The 22,463-nt window shown below is 35.0% G+C and overlaps 1 protein-coding gene across 1 annotated transcript in view; it reads right to left on the bottom strand.

The window, feature by feature from the left end:
- Positions 1-22,463, bottom strand: part of LOC137406854 (uncharacterized) — a 269,187-nt gene that overhangs the window by 96,819 nt on the left and 149,905 nt on the right. The window lies entirely within an intron of this gene.

Raw genomic sequence — 22,463 nt, 5'->3', positions numbered from 1 at the left:
AAGTAATACTGTCCGGTTGTAATAACTAATATTAATGATCAAAATGAGCATACTTCACAGCATGTTAAAGTTGACACCCATCACACCTGGCAAAGAGCAGATGATTCCAAATCTCTAGTCCCATCATGTGAGACATTAAAAATACTCAAGGAGATGTGATACGAAATTGACTGTTCGTCGATTTTAAGGCAGTTAAAGAAAGTACAGTGAAACATGGATAACTCGCCCTCGGATATATCGAACACATGGTTAACTCGAATGGATTTGCTTGGTCCGTTCCCACGCAATGATAAATGGCTCTATATAACTCGACCTCGACACCGATAACTCGAACAGTTTTTTGCCAAATTCACAAACGTGGTTTCCGTTCAATTTGTTTCGAAGGAGTTTCCACGAGTCGCGGAGCTGAGACCACTCTGCTTTCTTAACGAAAGCGCTTTTTATACGCGTATAGTGTACATATAATTTCCCCCGTACCGTATAACGGAACCGAAAAAGAAATCGTATAAAAATGATTAATAGGGTCGCTAAGACGTTCGCTTAGTTACGGCCAAGCTATAAATGTTAGAAGGTATTAGCGATAAAAATTTAATAAAGATAGACACAGCATGCAAAATACATATTGTAACAGTGATTATATGCGGATACATAAAGATAAAATGTCACCATTAGGCTCGTGGCTTGGCCTCCGCTACAACAGACATCCACTTTATGATGGCATCACGCAAGCAAAGAAAAGCGTGGAAACCTTCTGACAAACTTAAAGTACTCGAGGAAATCGAAGCAGGACAAAAGCTATCAGCATTATCAAAAAGAGAAAATCTTCCAAAAAGTACAGTGTCAACATGGATTAAACAAAAAGAAAGAATAAGATCGTTATGTGACCAAAATTCATCAAGGCTAAGAGATCGTTCAATGTCGCACGGTGATTTGGATGGGGTATTATTGACTTGGTTTAGACAAGTGCGTAGTGAAGGCGTACCTATCGATGGGCCAATTTTGTTAGAAAAGACTAACAAGTTTTTAAGGACTATAATAACTGTTTAAAATCTATTTCTACAATAAGTCACACTGTTGATCTTTGTCAAAAAAATACCTTGTCACAGACTACACTCGATAAGTTTTTTAAATGAAACGACTGATCAGATATAAAGCATGCTTTTATGCATTGGTCATAAATGTTTACTTATGTCCAGTTTTAAAAATTATCAGAAAGAATAGATATTTTTCTAATGGGCTGAGATTTGTTTGCAGTTTTAGGTGATGTGACTGACAAGACGTTTTAAGATTAAAATTGGCAAAATTGATCTCAAGTAAAACACTCAAAAGAAAAAATGTCTTCTGAGCGTTTTAACCGCGATTAGGTTTTGCCAATTTTAATCTGAAAAAGTTCTGGCAGTCACATCACCTAAAACAACACGCAAATCTCAAGTGTATAAAAATATCTATACTTTCTGATAAATACTTTAAAACTCTACATCAGATGTCCTTTAAAGAATAGAGAAAGCATAATATTATTATGCTTTATTAGTTATCTTGAGGTGTTGACTGATGTTCTAAAAAAAGAATCAAGGAGATTGACCCACTAGAAGCTGAGATATAGACAGCCAAACACAGGTCTACCTAATAAAGAATCAGAGGAAAACCCTTCGAAAATCCCGAAAACTGTGACGTATAAAATCGACTTAATGGTCATGTGCGGGAGTTGCGCACCCTTACCGCCGTTATGTATAATGATTGTCTTGGCTACAAAATGTGAAACGCTTCTCGCGATAGTAAATAATTTACAGACTAGCTCTGGTTTCTCAGAAAAATCATCCAAACATTGTGTGGTAAAGGCATTTGCCCACAACTCCTCGCCATGATTTTTTAAAGCAGAAGAGCAGATTTTGACTATTGTGCTTCAAATTTTATCTCGATCTCCACGGATATGCTCCGAAGATCATCTGTTCAACGAACGGCGCGTGTATAGTCTATATGCGATATCCGCGAGTGGCAGTTTGTTTACAATAAGAAATAGGAATGGGACTTTTTGTTCCTTCATCATTTTTCTTCTGTGTATCTACTGCAGCATTCTTCTACTGTGTATCTACTGCAGCATTCAGTTGATTTTCATGATTATCGTCACTATTAACAGACTGGAAGTTCACTACAGCCATAATCTTAAAAAGACTAACTTGACCGTGCTGCTCTTGCTATAAGAAAATATAACGATAACTTTTGCTTTGATTTTTCTATTGATCTATTATCTTATCTATGATTATTTTTTATGATTTATATAATATTCATAATGCATATTATACAAAATAATAATATAACTGCGTATAGAATAAATGATGTAACTAATATAATTTGTAGAAAATTCCAAATGATAACCGAGATTGATGATTGATTTAATTGATTCTATTTATTAGCTATAGTTAAAAAATCTGAACAACGCTAAAGATGAGTCTGAATAGGAAAGCTAAGTAGGAGAACAACAAAACTGAGCTGAACTAGCAAGATAGCGAAATGTTGCGAAATAATAGATGCGTGTAATTATTTTATGCTAAAACTAATCTACACGTCAGAGGGACTGGTTCGGAATTCTAGGAACGATGATTGTTAGGCCCAATTTGATTGTTCTATACTTCCAGGGATTAAACCAATTAAAACGCCGTGATTGTTATAGGAGAGCGCATTAGTTGGCTTAATTGACCAATGGCACACAAGTCGATTTCATACGTCATATATTGATGATTACCAAAACACTTTTGTTTTTTGGTAGACCTGTGTTTGGCTGGCTATATCTCAGCTTCTGGTTGGTCAATCTTCTTGATTCTTTTTTTAGAACATCAGTCAACACCTCAAGATGAATAATAAAGCATAATAATGTTATGCTTTCTCTATTCTTTAACTTACAACAAACAACCTATACTTTAGTTTTATATACATGTATACATGTAGTTTGTATATGTATCTACTGATAAATACATTCACTTGTGACTGTGCTCTGATAACTTGAACGCTCTGATAACTCAAACACTTTCGCTCGGTCCCGTGAAGTTTGAGTTATCCATGTTTCACTGTATATGTCGCATATGATGTTTTTGTATTAATTAAAAACCATGATGTAGTGCATGTAATGTAAATCCATATGATAGTGCATGTAATATATAACCATATGATAATGCATGTAATGTATAACCATATGATAATGCATGTAATGTATAACCATATGATAGTGCATGTAATGTATAACCATATGATAATGCATGTAATGTATAACCATATAATAGTGCATGTAATGTATAACCATATGATATAGCATGTAATGTATAACCACATGATAATGCATGAGTAGTATAGTGAGAGCAGATCTACACACCTATGCACTTAAAGTTGGATTTTGGGTACATTTTAGCCCGAGAACCTCGGAGAATGGTGTTGTCTGATGGAAAGTTTGGGGGGGTAGGTGTGTGAGTGTTGGGAGCTAAGGTTATGAAGTTTGAGAGGAATTGTGGGAAGGATGCGGTGCTGGTCGAGAGGAATTGTGGGAAGGATGAGGTGAAGAGGGCGATGGTTTCGGGTTTCGATGCGATGGGTTTGGGGTTCGGGTGTCGACGAGCTGAGCGATCGATCGTCGAATGGTTGGGGTCGGGTTGGCGACCGGTGGGGTGAACGGTGTTATGTCGTTTCGGTTGAATGAACGTTGATGTTGGACGAGTTCGGGCGTGTCTATTCGTGGAATCGGTTAAGTCTCCCTTCGTTATAAAACTCTTTAAAGATGAGTAATAAAAAAGGGGAAAGTCGAATGAATTATTCATTAGGAAAAATTTCTTTTGAGAAGACATGAAGAGTCTTTATAGAAAACTAGATGATATAATTCAAATTTCTCCAATACTATTTATTAGTTTTGGATTTTTTCCGGTTAACGGTGAATTTTTACGAAATTTAATTCAATTTGAACATAACCCCTCGGATTGTACTTATGGTATAGCTAGTTATGAAATTATTCAAAGGCTGGGAATTACTGAACGACTTGTTCAATGGGCTAATCCATCTTCACGATCAGCGAGATATTGTGTAGGCAACTCAGCTCGTTCAAACTTTTGTGGATGGAGATCAATGCCTATTAAGTTTGTTTGTTATCATCCACAATTCGAAGAAAATAATGGTAGATTTACAGCTCCAATTAATTCTTCCACTACTCGATCCACCATCAGAACTACACATACATCCAGAATTCCTACCACCACCACAACTACACTCGCTAGTACAATTCCTACTACCACCACAACTACACTCGCTACCATCATTCTAGCAAGTGGAATCACAACTCTTCCATCATCTGAAAATCTTAAGGAAAATATAACTAATACCCCTCCAAGTAATAAAGAAAGAGGCTATGGAAATGAAAGTTTTTCTGTAGACAAATTACAGGATGTCGAAATTTTTTATCATAATCACATACTGCTGCTAAAGTTGTAATCTAATTTTCATGCTTTCCTAAATTTTTATTCCACAATGAAAATGATATGTGAATATTGTATTGATTTTATTTTAATAATAGTATCTTAAAATATACAATAAAATATAAATTCTCCATCTTTGGAGATGAAGATTTTATTTCTAAAGGTTCTATTGATTTGCATATATATTCATTCAAAAAAAAAATCTTTTTTTATAAATACTAATTGTCAGTTTTCTGTGGAGATGAAGAGCTTGTCACTTCAGAATATTGTAATTCTTTCTTATCGAGAAAGAAGTATGTGCTGCTTGACTCGCTTTTCTCATCATCTTCTTTTTGTTTTGCATCATCACTGTTTAAATATATAAAACATTGAGGAATGAGAAAGGATGAAATAAATGGATAACTATATATCTTTGGTTTTAAAATTCTCAAAATCTACTTACCAAAATATACATTGAGCTAAGCCATCGTATACGTCTTGTCCACATGTGCAGGAAGGTAATCTGTCTATAGGATAATCCAATGGTAAATCCAATTGCAACTCCGTTTCACTATTTTGAGAGTTTGTTTCTTTCGAGATGTTTTTTTCATCACTTTCCTCACCATCTTCTTGATACCTGTTTAATTTTTTGAAAATCCATTGAAAATTGAGAAAAGATGATGTATATAAAATGAATAATTATATATTCATATAAAACTTTAGAATTTAAAATTTCAAAATGTACTTACCAATGTACACATTGTGCTAATCCATCATATACATGTCCACATGTACAGGAAAGTAGTCCGTGCGTACAATATTCCCATGGTGTAGCCCAAATTTGAACACAACTATCTGTACATTTCCCTTCTGACATTTTACCCTTCTCAGAATTCTGTTAGCTTATGAAGAGTGTTATGATAATAATGATTTGTTCTCGATTGCTTTTATAAAGTTGAGCATCTGTAAAACGCTTGAGTGAGTTTAATGAAAATTTATAAATAGATTCCAAAACATTTCTCTATGCTTACAATTTCGCGAAAATGAATTTCGCGAAATTACACATATATATTATATAGTCAACTTTCGCGAAATTGGATTTCGCGAAATTTCACATCATATATATTATATAGTCAACTTTCGCGAAATTGAATTTCGCGAAAAGTGAATTTTGCGAAATTGGATTTCGCGAAATTTCACATCATATATTATATAGTCAACTTTCGCGAAATTGAATTTCGCGAAAGTGACTTTCGCGAAATTGGATTTCGCGAAATTTCACATCATATATATTATATAGTCAACTTTCGCGAAATTCAATTTCGCGAAAATCTGTTTGCTATTTTCGCCTCATTAATTCCTTTGGACACACCCATCATTCTTCAATTCACTATATAAGCATTGCATGATCTGATGGAATATTCTGCCTCATTAACCATCTCTTGATGCCTACTTATATTTGAGAATTTGGGTCGATCGAGCGTTGATACCATAAGGCTTGTATGCTTCAGCTAGAATTCGGTTAGTCGGCTACTCGCGATTAAGTTCGTTGAGTGTCGCTGTTTTCAGGGGCTGTTGTGTGGACAAGCGCCTTGGCATTCGACCTGATTGTTTTCCTAGGTTTACCTATGGAATTCTCCTGTTTGGTTTGGCTTAACCAATCCATAACAGCCTCTCGACCAGTAAATAGATGAAGATGATGAACTAGTAAAGAGGCATACATGGATTAATATGTGGATTATTTTGAGGATAACTCCAACTCAGCGTGAGTATATCAATATATAAAACTTACATCAAAAATGTTACGTTATTGAATCATTGGCTTTGCCGTTTCCGGTTAGTGCATGCGCACGCAGTTCTGTTTTTATCCTCGAGGATGCGTTACACGTTTTTCTAATGCTCTTGTATTGTATTCCTTATTCACATGTACTATTGTTCGTTATTCATAATATACGTTCTACAGCATTAACTACACACATATTCAACAAAAAAGGTAAATAACATTCGGTTGTATTTTTTACCAAGTTTATTTCGATATAAAGTATATATGTATATTCAATTGTAAAATATAGAAAAAAATTTTATGTCAGTTCTTCTAGTAATTTAACAATTTGGGAAGTTCCTTGAATATGTACATTTTCAATACCTTCATTTTCTTCGTTATTAAGACTTTTACTAATTTTTCCATTCCAATCATATCTATCTAGTATAGTTTTTCGAACTACATGATCTCGTGTATCTTTTTCAGAAATTTTTAGCATAACTGTTAGAAAATCTTCTATTGAACATCCTCTGCTCCAAAATATTGCAAAGAGAAGACAGTAATCTCCACATGTTGTTGAAAGAAAACCTTGGAGTAGAACATCATTCCATTTAATTAACTTTATTCCAGAAAGTTTTAAGATTTGAGCGACATCTGGATATGTTGAAGGATCTCGTCCTGTTGAATCGAAATAATTAATTTCGGATTTTGTTCGAATAACTCCTATCCAGTGTTCTCCTGGTTGATAAGAATAGTGTGTGTTAAAAATATATATTCCTTCATTCGATAAAAATTGTTCTATAAATTCATTTCTTGCACAGACAGCAAAAAAATGATTATTAGTCATGTGATCTTGGGAAAGAACATCGAAAATATTTGCTGTATTCATCCTTAGAATATGCTTCCACCACTGAGTCGAACACTAAAGTCAGAAGCGATTTCCATCATTCCATCTTTTTGTATATATGTATTAAGATAGACATTTTCTGGTGTTGCAACCCGAAAACCGATATCGATTGTTAGTGAAACATGTCTCATTAAATGAAATCCTTCGGATGAGAGATCTCCTGTCAAATCGAAAGCGTATATTGCAAGTCCAGTTTCATATTCACTCAGTCCAATTCCACTTCCTTCAGAAGAAAGATCTTTTCCCATTGCGTTTAGAAGTTGTACATATGGTCGAGTATACATTCTATTTACAAAATTTGGAGTATATCGTTTTCCAAAAGGTAGTCCATCAATTTGTAGTTCTACATGACTCACATCGTAATGACCAAATTTGAAAGGATTACGATTGTATGATCCATTTTCTCCATCGTGTGATGAAAGTGAAACAAGTATTAAATTTGGTCTAAGTGTGTTATCAGCAATTTTTATTTGAGTATGGGTTAATCCAGTATTCACATTATAAGATCTGGTGTATACCCGAGAAAGAGGATACTTTGCATTAACACCATTAAGTAGTTTTTCGTTATGTAAAAGCTGAATTGTTTGGTTGATTTTTAATTTTCGAAGATGAAGTACACATTTCGTCAACTTTACTTTTCCCCCTCCTCCAGGAGTAGCTGTTGCTGCCATCAAACAATAACTTGGTTTACTTCGGTCTAGTTCTAATTTACAATTCAATCCTGGAATGAGATATCTTTCCTGTTGAAAAATGCTAAGATGGAGTCGTCCAAAAAACTCAAATGAGTTTGAACCTCTAATAAGATTCTTTCTTGCTGTAGCCGCACTATTATCGAATTCCGCACCATCTTTTGCAAGATTATCATCTTGAAACCATCCTTCTGCTTTTAATTGGTATTGTTTTGCTTCTCTGCTATTATTGAGAAGGGTTTCTATGAACGATCTCATAGGATAATCACTTGAATGTTCAACAACAGATCCATTAATTTTGAATGTTGCTGTTTTGATTAGCGAATGAAAAAACGCATCCCCTGGTACAACATTTACATTAGCAGCAGTATTGTCTAAATTGGAACCATCGTCCTTGACTACTTTTCCTTCGATTTGCAAATATGAATTACTTAAATCGATATAGTGATCTACATCTCCAGGTATTTCAATTTCAATTGGCCCATATTCACTGAGACGTGACGGAGCTAATTCACTATAATATCCGCGCTCCACCGAACTATGTGTGCCTGGAACATCAAATATACCCAAACTTTCGTTTATCGTAAAAGGAGAACCCGATATTTTTAAACCTGTTGAACCAATCTCTCCAGAACTCATCTTTCACTATTGATGTATGTCAATGAAATGAACTAAAAAATATTGAGATAATAATATATAAAGCATTTTCAAATTTTAAAAAATATTTGGAGTGGCTTTTCTCCGTCGCTTTGCAGGTTTGCTACGGTTATTTAATTTTCTTTTCCCAGGTTTTCTAACTCTTGGAATTACTACTTCATCTGTTTCTTCTTCTTCTTCTTTTGGTCTCTCTACCATGTTATTAAGATAATTGGATGCAGCATCTAACCCTTTTTTCCCTAATGAAATAGCCGTTTTTTTTGCTAGAGGCGCAACAGCTTTTGCTAATTTTTTAAATATTCCTGATAGTCGTCCATTTCCCATCACTCTCTTTCCTTTATATGGTGTCAATCCGCCATTTCCTGATTGATTAGACGTGTAATATTGAATGTAAAAGTTTTTTGAGTCTTCTGGAGTATATGGAATTAATATGGAATTCATTGTTTCTTTCTGAAATGAACCGTTAGTATAACCTTCCCTCCATCAAATGGTACTTTTTCTCCATCATCACTTGTTATAAGGGTCTCTATCACATCAGTAGAAATTTTATCCACTTCAACGTAATGCGCTTGACTGAATTCTGTATAAACTCGAGAGAACTTCTTTCCACTTACTGGGACAACTCGTAGCAATCGTACATTTGCATCTCCAACGAGTCTGTTACTTACAATTGATGAATATACGTATAATGATGTAAATCCATAGTTGATATCCGGAGATGTGATGTTTCCGTGTTTTCCCACATTATAAGTTATCTTCGGATCTAATCCTAAGATATTTGCGAAATCTTGTGAAAACGAAACCTGAACACTCGAATCTCTTACATACAACATAGATTTGTTGGATATTTTGTCGTATTCGAATTCTATAGTTGGATGGAGATTGAAGGGTTTTAGAACATCATGAGTTCGTTGAATTACTTCATCTATATCTTCGTATCTTCCATTTCCAATTTTTATGTCGAAACGACGAAATGTCCCATTAAGTTCCGCTTTTGTGATGCTTATTATTCCTTCTACTACATTTGGCCAATTATTTAAAAACGATATATCTTTTAGAGCAACTTCCCATTGTCCTTCTGTAAAATCTACATATCTGGCTAGTCTAACTGTAAAGTTTGAATTAGTATTTTTAGGAAAGTCACTAAAACTAGCATCAGAAGGAAGAGTTACGAACTCCGACATTTTCAATTCTTTCAATGAAGTTCAATTGCTTATCATCCTCTTTTATTTAACAAAATCTCTTTCATTGACCCAGCTATTGAATGAATCAGGATATCCCATCCATTTAACGAGTATTTCCTTTGTTCTTCCTCGTTTCCGAGATTTGAGAATTTTCTCAATTCGAAAAAATGCGGGTTTTTTTACTTTCTGTAGTTCATCTTCATAAAAAGTTCCATCAACCGGTTCGTTTGCTAAATCACGTAATTTATAGATAATCGGTCTTTCAAAATCAAGCACTTCTGTAATTTGAAAAACTTCAACTGTCCAATTTATTGTGAAACCTCTTTCGAAAACTGTTCTAGCTTTACTAATACGAACGTAATCATCAATATTGAATTTGGGAGTACTGTCAGAACTATATTCTCCATTTTCATAAATCCTATTCCAGATTCTTTCTTGATTTTCATAATTTACATCATTCGGTTTTATTCCTAATGTTGTGTGAATAGTATTGTTATATGCTTTTACCATTTGTGGTAAAACATCAATATATCTACGATCATCCGAATATGTCATGAATCTATACATCTTCACCCGTAATGTTTTGTTGAATCGTTCTATGATGGAAGCTTTAATTGTCTCATTCTCAGATGTAAACCATTTTACTTTATTTTCTTTCAAAACTTTTTTGACATCTCGATTATTAAACTCTTTTCCTTTGTCTGTTTGAAAAACTCTATAATTAGTTCCATCCAATACTTTTTTTAAGGCTTTTGCTACCAATATACCTGATTTGTTAACAAGAGGCTCTACCCATGCTTTTCTTGAAAAAACATCAATCATTGTAAGTAAAAATGTAATTCCATCATTTTCAGCTCGATGAGATCTAACATCCATTAAATCAGCCTGTAATTGTTCACCAACTCCTGCAACAATTGTAGGTCTTCTTCTAAATTTCGTTTTTATTTGTTTGTGTAACGTATAAGCATCTTCACCACTTAACCAATCTCTAACTTCTTGTTCGCTTTCTTTTCTCCGAAGTGCTTCATTCAGTTTTTGTGCTCCACCTAATGAAGATGGTAGATCCGGGGTATAATAGAATTCATTTAGTAAGTCGTCCATTTTCCTCTTGTTCCTACATAAGGTTTTCGTGAAGACGATCTATTCGAATTGGATTTTGATTTATTTGATAAATTCGAGTTCGACTCCTTGATAATTTTTTCAAATAATTTATATTGTTTCTCAAATGAACTTGGAGAAAAGGGAGAAGATACAATTGAACTATCTTTAACTCGAATTTTTCTTTCAAGAAGATTTCGTAAGTTCTCAGGTTTAATCTCTCCTGTAGATCCTGTTATTTTCCCGGTTAAAGAATCATAATTTCCAGACTTTTTCAATTTTTCCAGAAGATTTTTCGCTTTAGTTCGATCCTGAATCGAACCGAAGTCTTCAACTATTGAAGAAATGGAATAAGATCTAGAAGACTTTGACGATGGTTCTTCTTCGTTTAACTTCGGTGGTAATAATGTGTCTTCTTTTTTTGGCGATTCTTTTAAAACTGTAGAGTCTTGAGACGAATTATCTTCGGGTAATTCAGGTGTATCTTTCTTTAGAGTTTCTTTTGAATTTTGTGGAGCTGAAGGTGTTTGTGACATCATTGAAATCGGATTTCGAATAGTCGGAGACTGTTGAATTGGATAACTCCGAATTGAATTCATTTCATCTAAAAATTTTTGAAGTTCAGCTGCATACAAATTAACTTTGTTATAGTCTGAAATAGTGTTATCGTTATTAATTTGACGCATCCTATCTCTGGTCTTCTTAACCTTACTTACTCTTGGATTTTCTAATGGATTGAAACGAAGTGACGAACTATAGCCATCATTGATAATTTTTGAATCCTGTTGACTTTTAAATTGGTTCCTTTTGTACTCGTCTTCAGAAACCAAAAAAATTTTTTTTGTATACTTAGGAAAGCTCATCTTCCTGCTGAATGATTAATACAAGTTGAGGGATGGCTTTATAATCCGTTTCAATAATCCTTTTCCGTTTTGCAAAATCTTTCGTTTATATTTAAGAGGTTTGTTTTCATCGATAATATTCATCAACTCCTTTTTATGTTGACTCAGAGAATGGTATTGATTTTTCGTTAAAGGTACATTCCCATATATAATATTTTTAACAATTTCAAGTAATGTTCTAATTACTTCTTCTTTCATATGAGGTAAAGCAGAACTTGCAAGTTCATCGGTAAGACTGTTCAGTATTTGCAGAATTACTCTGTTTTTTTTCATTCTCTTAGAAAGTGGAGAATTATCCATGATAACTTAATTATTTTCTTCTTCGTGTTTTAAACAATCCTCCGAGCAATGGTTCAACTAATCCTGGGAGTATAGCACCCGCGATCGGACCTAGTAAAGCCGATAAAAACCCTCCTTTTTGCAAAAGTTGTTTCTTTTCCAAATTCGATGTTCTAGGACTAATCAGTCGAGCGATGTTTTTACTTTGTCGACTCAAAGCTTTATACTGAGCATCAGTTAGTCGTTCTTTTCTTTTAATGAGTAATTTCACACAATCAATAATTGCTAAAATTAAATCCGTTTTAGCATTTTTAATAATCGATTGTTGAGAAGAAATAGAATCTCCAACTAGAGATAATAAAGTTAGTAAATTTCGTTGAATTCTTTTTGTTTCAGCCATATCTATGTGATAATTTTAGTGATGTTATAGTAATCACTCAGAGGAAGATACAGAAGTGGTATGGTGAATATTTAAAGAGAACTTGGAATATATACTTGTTTTATTTAATTATGGAATACAAATCAAAATCGTTTGCTTAATTAGGCTTATAAATAATCATAGGCGTAGAGTCAACAGGAGGGAAATTTCCCATAATTCTCATTGTATCATCGGTTTCTTGTCGGAGGTCCAGTCTCATGAAGGAATATGGTGAAGATGTTGCATCTCGGTAGGATTCCTGAAAATATTTAACTTGTCCAGGAAAAACTTGTTTTCCTAAAAATGTGATTGATGTAGAATCCCTGGGGTTTTTTCCTATAAAAAAATAGTGACTATTCAGCGAAATTGTTCTAAGTTTACCAAAGAATAAGTTTTGTGTAATAGTAAAAATACTAATATTTAGATGGTGACTTTCTCGAGTATACAAATTGTTAGCCATCTTGATATTTGATGATAATTCCTCCATTAGATCATCAATGATCATCCATCTATTTTCTCCATCTTTGGGAAAAGTACTCGGATCTTTCAATCCTTCATGAAATTCCACTCCTTTCATATCCTCAAAAGCTTCCTGCCATATTCCATAGCAATATATAATTTCGATTGGAGGAGGAGTAGATATTAATTGAGATTGTTCAATCAACCGTTTAACAAGTTGAGTTTTTCCTGATCCTGTTGGTCCTGTTATCATAGATGTGAAAGGAGAATGTAACCTCACATCAATTGATTGTAGTCCGTCTTTCTCCATGTTTTGATAATTACTAACATTTGAAGTTTTCATTTAAACTAATTATAATGATGAGGAGATGTTTCAAAAATCATACTTTCATTATTCACAAAATTTTGAAAAAATACTTCTACATAGTTCACAGTAGCATTCATCTTTTCTCCTGTAATCCGAATAAAAAAATATTCAATCAAAGATGAAGCTACAGTTATTGCAAGTAATATTAAAACCACTCCAAAAAATTGAAGCAAACTTTGTCGAAGCGGTTTTGATGTAGATTTAGTGATGTTATCAAAATGATTATGTAATAATACAGCCTCTTCAACTAATCCATCTGTTTCATCTTTTTCTTCTTCACAAGAATTGTAAACTTTAGAATTATCCTTATGAATAGTTTCCATAATTTTATATTCCTTCTAGTTGAACTTCTCAATGAGATAATGTTCATATATATAAAACTCTTAACTTATAAATAGTGAATGGACAGTTAATCGATTCCACGAATAGACATGCCCGAACTCGTCCAACATCAACGTTCATTCAACCGAAACGACATAACACCGTTCACCCCACCGGTCGCCAACCCGACCCCAACCATTCGACGATCGATCGCTCAACTCGTCGACACCCGAACCCCAAACCCATCGCATCGAAACCCGAAACCATCGCCCTCTTCACCTCATCCTTCCCACAATTCCTCTCGACCAGCACCGCATCCTTCCCACAATTCCTCTCAAACTTCATAACCTTAGCTCCCAACACTCACACACCTACCCCCCAAACTTTCCATCAGACAACACCATTCTCCGAGGTTCTCAGGCTAAAATGTACCCAAAATCCAACTTTAAGTGCATAGGTGTGTAGATCTGCTCTCACTATACTACTTGCATGTAATGTATAACCATATGATAATGTATGTAATGTAAAACCATATGATAGTGCATGTAATGTATAACCATATGATAATGTATGTAATGTAAAACCATATGATAGTGCATGTAATGTATAACCATATGGTAGTGCATGTAATGTATAACCATATGATAGTGCATGTAATGTATAACCGTGTGATAATGCTTGTAATGTATAACCCTACGATATTGCATGTAATGTAAAACCATATGATAGTGCATGTAATTTAAAACCATATGATTGTGCGTGTTGGTGTGTATCTACGTGTGTGTTAGTCCACCTTATAGAGCAGTCTTTCTTTTTTTCAATTCGGTCGTACGAAGCGAACTGAATTAAAATGAATACCGTACTTTTCGGACTATTAGCCGCTACTTTTTCTGATGATTTTAGCCATGTGGCTTATATAAGGGTGCCTGCGGCTATTCTGTGGTTTTTTCTTTCATCATTAGGGTGCATTAACCGGAATCTTTGGTTAATGCACCTCTAACAGTGAAAGAAAAAGCTAAACAATACCTAATGATATTGTTCCGTTAGGCACTAGGGTAAAAAGCGTCGGTTAATACGGAACAGTACCCAACGGCACTGTTCCGTTTAACCTACTAAATTTCTACTTCAAAAAGGTAAATACTTATTATTCAATGTTGTATTGTCTATGAATTGCCACATCTCTACTACTTAAAAACGTTGCATTTGCCACTTTTGGTGATAGTAAACGTGTTCATTTCCTTCCGCAGCCGAGTTACTTTCATTTTTTTCCAGCTATGAGTAGTACAGCTACTACAGAACTCGCACAGATATTCCGAGCATTGTGATAGGCAGCAGTGAAAAGAAAAAGCGCAGCTGGTATCGACTTGCTGTCACACTGCTATAACTATGACCAGCTGTTCGTTGTCTGTGCAAAAGTAGGCACAAGCCGAAAACTGTTTGTTCATACACCTGACAAAAAAAATATATATATATCCGTAAGTGTCGCGTGGAATGAACATTGTGTTATTGTTATGTAATGCTTACATTGAATTAACATTATGTTATTGTTATGTCATGTCCTTCATATTCTGCTATACCTACATACCATCCACATGCAGTATTTTCTAACATATTTCTCAGCATATATATATTGTTATGCATTCGAATTCCTCATTGTATCTCATAAAAAGGCTATAATGTTGGCGTTGTTTTATTATTGTAAGATCCTAATGCTGTGTCTGCCTTGACATCATACTCTCTGTGCTGTTATACATATAAATTTTATTTACAAAAGCACATTACTGCCACAATGTTTGTGTATATCATGTCAAAACACAGGCTATAGACGAAAACCTGGTGAGTCATGATTAGGGTTCTAAGCATGTAGAAGTATCCATTCAATAAATGGTAACGATAGCAAAATATTTTGTAGATTCTTTTGAAACATGCAAAATTTTTCAATACTGCCAGTTTGAAGAACTTCTGTTTGCCTAGCAATGTCAACTTCATTATCAGTTCTCTGCACAAAATAGGACAACTCCAATTTGAGTGGTTTGAGACTGATGCATTGTAGACTAGCTGTAAAACACATTGCAGATTTCCATTGTTCTCCCCAACATTATTGACATGTATGACTGCATATGCGTATGCATTAGTGCTGTGCACGAGTACTTCTTGGTCAACGGGTTTGGACCCGCCCCCTTCTGTTCGGGTTTTTCGGGTATCGGGTAGCTAGTAGTGCTAGGCTCGGGTATTTCTTTGCCTACGGGTTTTTCGGGTATCCGGTTTGTTGTTATGGATTTTATGTTTAAATTTCTAAACAGATATATCATCAAATTTACAAAGCAATTATATTTCTTTTTAATTTATTTATCATTTTCAGTTTTTATCGACTAACATTCGTACTCGCAGCGTTAACAGGCGGATTGTTAAACAGTCAAGATAGTCTGGGGCAACAGGGCATTTTCGTGTCAACAGGTGGTAGAAGATAGGGTCTATGGTAGCTTAATACTCAGGCATGTTCTATGTACCTCTCTGACTTTTTGTAGATGGTGCTCCAAATCTCATAAAAAACTTTACATTATCGGCTTTTTCCGTTAGTAAGGCTTGTTGGCTTAGTAAAACTTGGTTATAATGAATTATGTAATCCATAATAGCTAGCTGTGGTAATCAATTTTAACAGAGTTATTAAATTGGCACTGCTACTATCAACGCTGATGGCAGTTTCTAACAAGGCGATAGCGGAAACAGACTAAGGACCCTATGTGTTATCGGTGAAAGCAAACATGCGCCGTATTAAAAAAGGCATAGATTTGTTTACGAAGCCGATTTGGCTAATTGCGCAAATAAAATTTGATTTAAGTATTTCTACTCACCTTTTAATGACAAGTAATCACTGCTTGACTACAATGTCTCCGGTAGGTATGGTAAATAAGGTATGAGATGCTTTATTCTATCTATTAAATTAAAGACTCGTTACACCCCATTGTCGTGCCTCCTTAGCAAAAATAACACAGAAATTGCCTGTGGCCCCAGACCAAGAGCGCAGGGTGCAATAGACCGAGTTTTTGTTCACACTACCCGACGGATCCGTGTACCAAAACCCAAACTCGAAAGTCAAAACCCAAACACGAAGGACCGGAATACCCGAAATCTCTATTACCCGATACTCGAAAGTAGATAAACCCGCGAGTTCAACGAGTATTACTACCCGTGCCCAGCACTAGTATGCATACTCTGATCAGGGCAACAATTTGGAGTTGTTTTACAGTATGAAAGACAACTCCCAATAAACCGCTTGCTGTACATGAATCTGTTCCCGTAGACGGGTGAGGCAGCTAGTACAATATATATTTATGAACGAGTGGCATAAATGAATCATACTTACATTACATGCAGAAACAAAAATTAACATTATTAAAACAAAAATATTTCCATCGTTTGCTAAGATAGCTGCATTCTGATTGTTGCCTTCGTTGGAGCGCACATCTTCTAGTTGTCCAATACCTTTCACAATATCTTTTGGCCTCAACTGTTCTTTGGCACTGCAGAGCTAGTCGATATTAGAGACCACACAATTTTTTAGCAGAGCAAAGTTTTGCCCTGCTGAATTTAGCACTGATGCAACATGTGAAAGTTTGCTTAGTAAACGTAACCTTTGGTCCTAAACTTGCAAACCGGCTTTCATACACATGTCCTTCAGAGTATTAGGACCGCGTTAAACAAGGAACTACAGTCCATTAGCCTGAGAAAGTTAGTAATTATTTCTATGGCGTTTCTTTCAAGGTTTCATCTACCATCATAAATTTAAACTGTTTTTATAACATATACATGTACTTCGAAGTATCAAGATGGCGTTAAACAAGGAGCCACTAGTAGCCTGAGACAGTAATTGTTTCTATAGCATTGCTTTGAAAGTTCATATACCATCGTAAATTTGAGCCATTTTTTATATGTAGGCTACATCGAAGTAGAAAGACCACGTTAAACAGAGAACTACTACTATTACCGAGACTGTTATCGATTACTTCTATGGTGTTGCTTTAAAAGTTTTAACGAAAAAAATGAAAAGCTTTGGAATTGGACAAGATAATTAATTGTTATTGATATAAGCAATCCATTATTAATACGATTTTGTGGACATTTTTCTACTGATCAGCTGATATTATGGGCTCATAAAGATCAAATATTGGCAAAATGGCAGTCAGATGGAGGTGGCATTCAATTGGAGAGTGGCGGCTTATTTTTCAACCCTTCTCTTTGGGTGGCGGTCAATTGGAGGTGACGGTCAAATAGAGGGTGTTCAATTAAAGGTTTTACGGTAGCTCAGATTAATGGACAGCGAACCGCAGGCAACTGAATTGCTACCAGAATGATATACAATTCAAGGTATTTTTGTAGGATTTGTTCTCGAGATGAATATTAGGCTCACTTGAAGTTTCAGGTAAAGGTTAACTGACTGACTTTGAAAATTACCTCAATTTGTACTTATGTAATCATGATACTCCATTGTGTAGTAATTATTTTACATGTATGAAGACAGTAATGCTGGAAACACAAAAAATCTGTTTTAGAGACAGAAACATTGGAAATGATCACTTGAAGCCCAATGTATCAAACACAGGCCAGCAAACTGAATTTGACCAGCAGTGCAATTATAATTGACCCACGAGAACATACCAAATGAACATTAGAACTGGCCTGCTGTACATACTAATACATTAAATCCCACAATGCATTGCTAGTAAAGCATCAGTAATAGCCAGCTTCATTTCAATATTTACTAGTACCCAAGCGGTCTAGTGTGCTGTGGGAGGTCATCAGGTGTATTGATAAAGTACAAAGAATAAGTAACTGCAGAGTTATTCTGGAATACTAGAGACCATTTTGATTGGTGCAGGAGTTAGTGTCTGGCTAGTAAGCTGAATGTTACGAGTTTAAATCATGCGGGAAGCAATATTTTATCCCAATCTCTAACTGTACCTTCTTACAAATAGAAGAACTGGTTCCTATTATAGTAAAGACTAGCACAGCAGCTGTCAGAACTACCATAAAGTTAGTTTTCAGATACCCAAGAGAAATGGCATAAGGAAGGTGGGCGATGAGAACTGCGGACAGGAGATTTCAAACAAGGAACAAAGCTCGACTTGCAGTACACGTTTACAGAAGTAGCCAGAAAACCTGTGTGGAAAAATTGCTATTAGTATTTTCTTATCTGAAGTAAATTTAACCTACCTTTGCTAAATGAGAAAATACAGGCAACTTATCACTTTATTTATCTCAGTTTAAAGTAATATATTTGTTTGGTAGGTTCAATTTGGTTCACATGACTATATGCGGTCCTTTTACAAACTTTCAATAAACAGTCTGGCTCTCAGCTTGTAGCTATATTATTTTTTTGACCCTCCAGCTATTTAACTTTGATACCAGAAAACGAATTACGAAGTCAACATGAAAATAGCCGATGTTTGAATGCAAGACAACAGCACTTCTGTTGGCCCTAATTCGTATATGTTTTCTCCTATCTAGTCAACACACTATGTTGTTATGGTTACCCAATATAGCAAATAATTATAATACAATGTATTATTACAATTTATACATCCTACATTAACTTTCTACCTGCGGTCATTGAATTACACCAATCGGCATGTACGTACGTCTTGCAAATAAAGAAGAAAATTTGTAAGAAAGTATTTCTTCCTTCTCACAAATAGGAAGGTTAAAAAATTGTCCATATAAATTAGCTATTATTGCAGGTCATCGGCTTAAAACCTAATCAAATTAAAAATAAAACCTGTTTAAATCATAGAATATCCGGCTTGTACGCGCAACACGTAGAGTGTGCTAGCTAAAAGTTCTCACTTCACATAATTGTGAATTTTAAAAAGTTAAATCATAAAAATTAGCTAATCTCGGAAGTCTTCACTTTAAAACTTATTAATGCATGCTTTGCTTTTATGGATGAGGAACTTGAAGGGACAGTTTTTATATTTTGATATAAGTACTAGTTGTGCCATCCGGCGCTGCCCGTGTAATAGAAGAGTATTTGGACAAAAAATTGATTTGTATTTAACATATAACAACATTTGCCATTCTAACTTTCAAACTACATATCATGAGAAAAGTTTTTTGTCTTATAAACAATGAAAAGTAGTGAGAGTTTTGCTATTAGCCAGTTTAATAATGTGAGCGAACAGCTTCTCGTGACGTTATGCTATGACCCTCGTCATACACAAAGCAGGTAGGTTTTGTTCTGATATAATGACTTATATATGCAGGCTAGCAATTCCACTTCCGTAGTCTAGTGGGCAAGGCGTCAGACTGGTGGACGGCTGGGTCCGAGATCGAACACTCTTCGGTGCGGAATATTTATTCCAAGATTTTAAGATCTATAGCCGGATTTCCGACGACGACAGACTTTGAGAGATGTATAGATGTATAGATGTACATGTACCATAGCAGTCATTTCCGGTCGTAATAAACTTTTTCGCGATATCGTCCTAACAAAGGTTTGTTATTATAACGAAGGATGTAGACAAAGATATTTGAAAACTTGCAAATGGAAGTGAAATCTCGGTTCTAACATCCTGTGCAAGGTTAAGGGTTAAGGGTTAAGGTTAAGGCCCAAACACACTAGGCAATTTTATCGCGACCGTCATGAGAAGGGCTGAGATATCGCCGGCGTGTGCATAAACACACTTGAGCGATTCACTAGCAAACGATATAAAATGGGCACGCTCACAAACTGCCAATAAAACTCCGTATCATTAGTTTCTTCGGAGTTGTTAAAAGATTTAGGTAAGTCAATATGGCGCCGTCTAGGCGACAACGTGAACAACTTCCGCATTTATTATAAAACCTATCTCACTTTCATGGATTGTACTCTGCATACACTACAGGAAAACATAAGAAAAAACGATTATTGTATTTTTAACTGTAATATTTCTTACGATTTTTATACATATTTTATTTTGTAGTGGCTTTTTTACAATTAATATATTAAATATTTACCGTTCTCAAGATGGTCAACCTGCGCAACGATTGACTCCAAATGTTGGTTTTCAACTCGGATTTTTTGTAACTTTTGTTTGTTATGGCGTACAGGACTGGGAGTGCTATTATTAAATTTACGAACAATTCAGTGTTTGTTCTGAAAATGTTTCAATTGTAACAAAATAGCAAATTGTCGCTGCTGTACGTTGGTGAACATCGATAAGAAATAATTACCCGCCATAAAATTGCATTCTGGTAAAAATCAACCAAAGTGTGTTACAATATGTTTTACAATATGTGTTACAATATGTTTTACAATATGTTTTCCACAAGGTGGTACCTTGTGGAAAACATATTGTAAAATATGACTATTGATTACCACAATAAAGATTGCTCATATATAACCAATCGAAAGGCATCTCGCTAGCGACAAAGTTGTGAAGAGAAAGTCTAGCATTATCGCTCTGCATAAGCACGCTGGGTGAATTCTAGCGCAGATTAGCGCCACACAGCGCGATATCGCTCTAAATATCGCCTAATGTGTTTTCACCTTTACTTAGAAACTGTTTTTGTAAACAGAGCTATGGGAATGCCAGAATTCCGGCCATTAGGGTTCAAAGGGTTAAGGATAAAGGTTTTGTAAAAAAACCATTGCTAGTCAAGTTGTACGAAATTCAAAATGATGGTGTCAAAATATACTTTTGCTTGAAAAATACGGAGATGTTTTATCGTATTAGCAAAGAGATTGTTTAGAAAACAAACAGAGGTTTTGTGATCATAAAACAAGAAAAATCTCTGTTACTATTCATAGTTGCAAGTACATTCTTTGAGAATAAACAGAGAGCAGGATCTTTTACTCGTAAAACTAGAAAACCTAAAAAGGCTATAATAGGGATTCTGATAGTAACACAGTAGCATTTGTTTCACCTGTACCTCAGAAAGGCTGGTAGCTTCACTTGTAGAATCAACAGTCAATAACTGTGCAGCGTCCTCAGACAAACTGGCAGTGGACTGTTGCTCTGCACATGTCTCTCTGGAACTTGCTCCATGAGTAGACCCAGTCTGAAACATGATCATATTCCTTCAGCATAACCTATTGATAGAGTTTAGCTACCCTAAAAAGTTTTCCTTCCGCAATATTCTAAGGAAATGTACTCAGGTAGTTCAGAATAAACTTGAAGACTTATAAACTATCACACTTGCTGTATGTCAAATAAGGTCTGATAATTTTAAATTTGTTCACCTGCTGAATGGCTGCTGTAAGGCAGCAATCATCAATAAGTAATCAGTCAGTAAATAATCATAAGATGGTTCTAAATATTCTGTTGCTGACATTAACCAGGGTCGTCACAGAACAGTAACCAATCATATATTAACCTGAGTTGTCACAAAACAGTAACCAAACATCTATTAACCAGAGTTGTCACAGAACAGTAACCAATCGTCTACTAACCAGAGTTGTCACAGAACAATAACTAATCATCTATTAACCAAAGTAGTCAAAGAACAGTAACCAATCATATATTAACCTGAGTTGCGACAGAACAGTAACCAATCATCCATTAACCAGAGTTGTCACAGAACAGTGACCAATCATCCATTAACCAGAGTTGTCACAGAATAGTAACCAATCAAATCGGTTGCCCTATTTAAGGTTCTATAACATTCCCTGAACAAACCTTAGACAAGTCCAAGTAAGAAAATTTCAAAGAAAATATCTATCATAGAATGTGCTACATCGCATGTATCTGTACAGACTCATACGTATACATTAACTTGAAGTTATCTTCTACATGCAGCGTTTAGCGATGTGTGACTAGTATAATAACCTCTCTGTCAGTGACCTGACAAACAACAAATAATAAAAATAACAAATAAACCAATAATAAAAAGCTGAATGCTCAAAATAAACCATTATTTTTTCTGTTCTTAAAAGCTTCTAAAATGTATTCTTAGTAAGGAACCCATCACCCATAAATAGGCACTCACTTTGCGGGTCCTTTGTGGAAGTA

The sequence above is a fragment of the Watersipora subatra genome, chromosome 10, assembly GCF_963576615.1.
Source record: "Watersipora subatra chromosome 10, tzWatSuba1.1, whole genome shotgun sequence".
NCBI classification, from domain to species: Eukaryota; Metazoa; Bryozoa; class Gymnolaemata; order Cheilostomatida; family Watersiporidae; genus Watersipora; species Watersipora subatra.
Note: the sequence above shows the minus strand (reverse complement) of the source record. Positions and strands in the feature narration are given on the sequence as shown.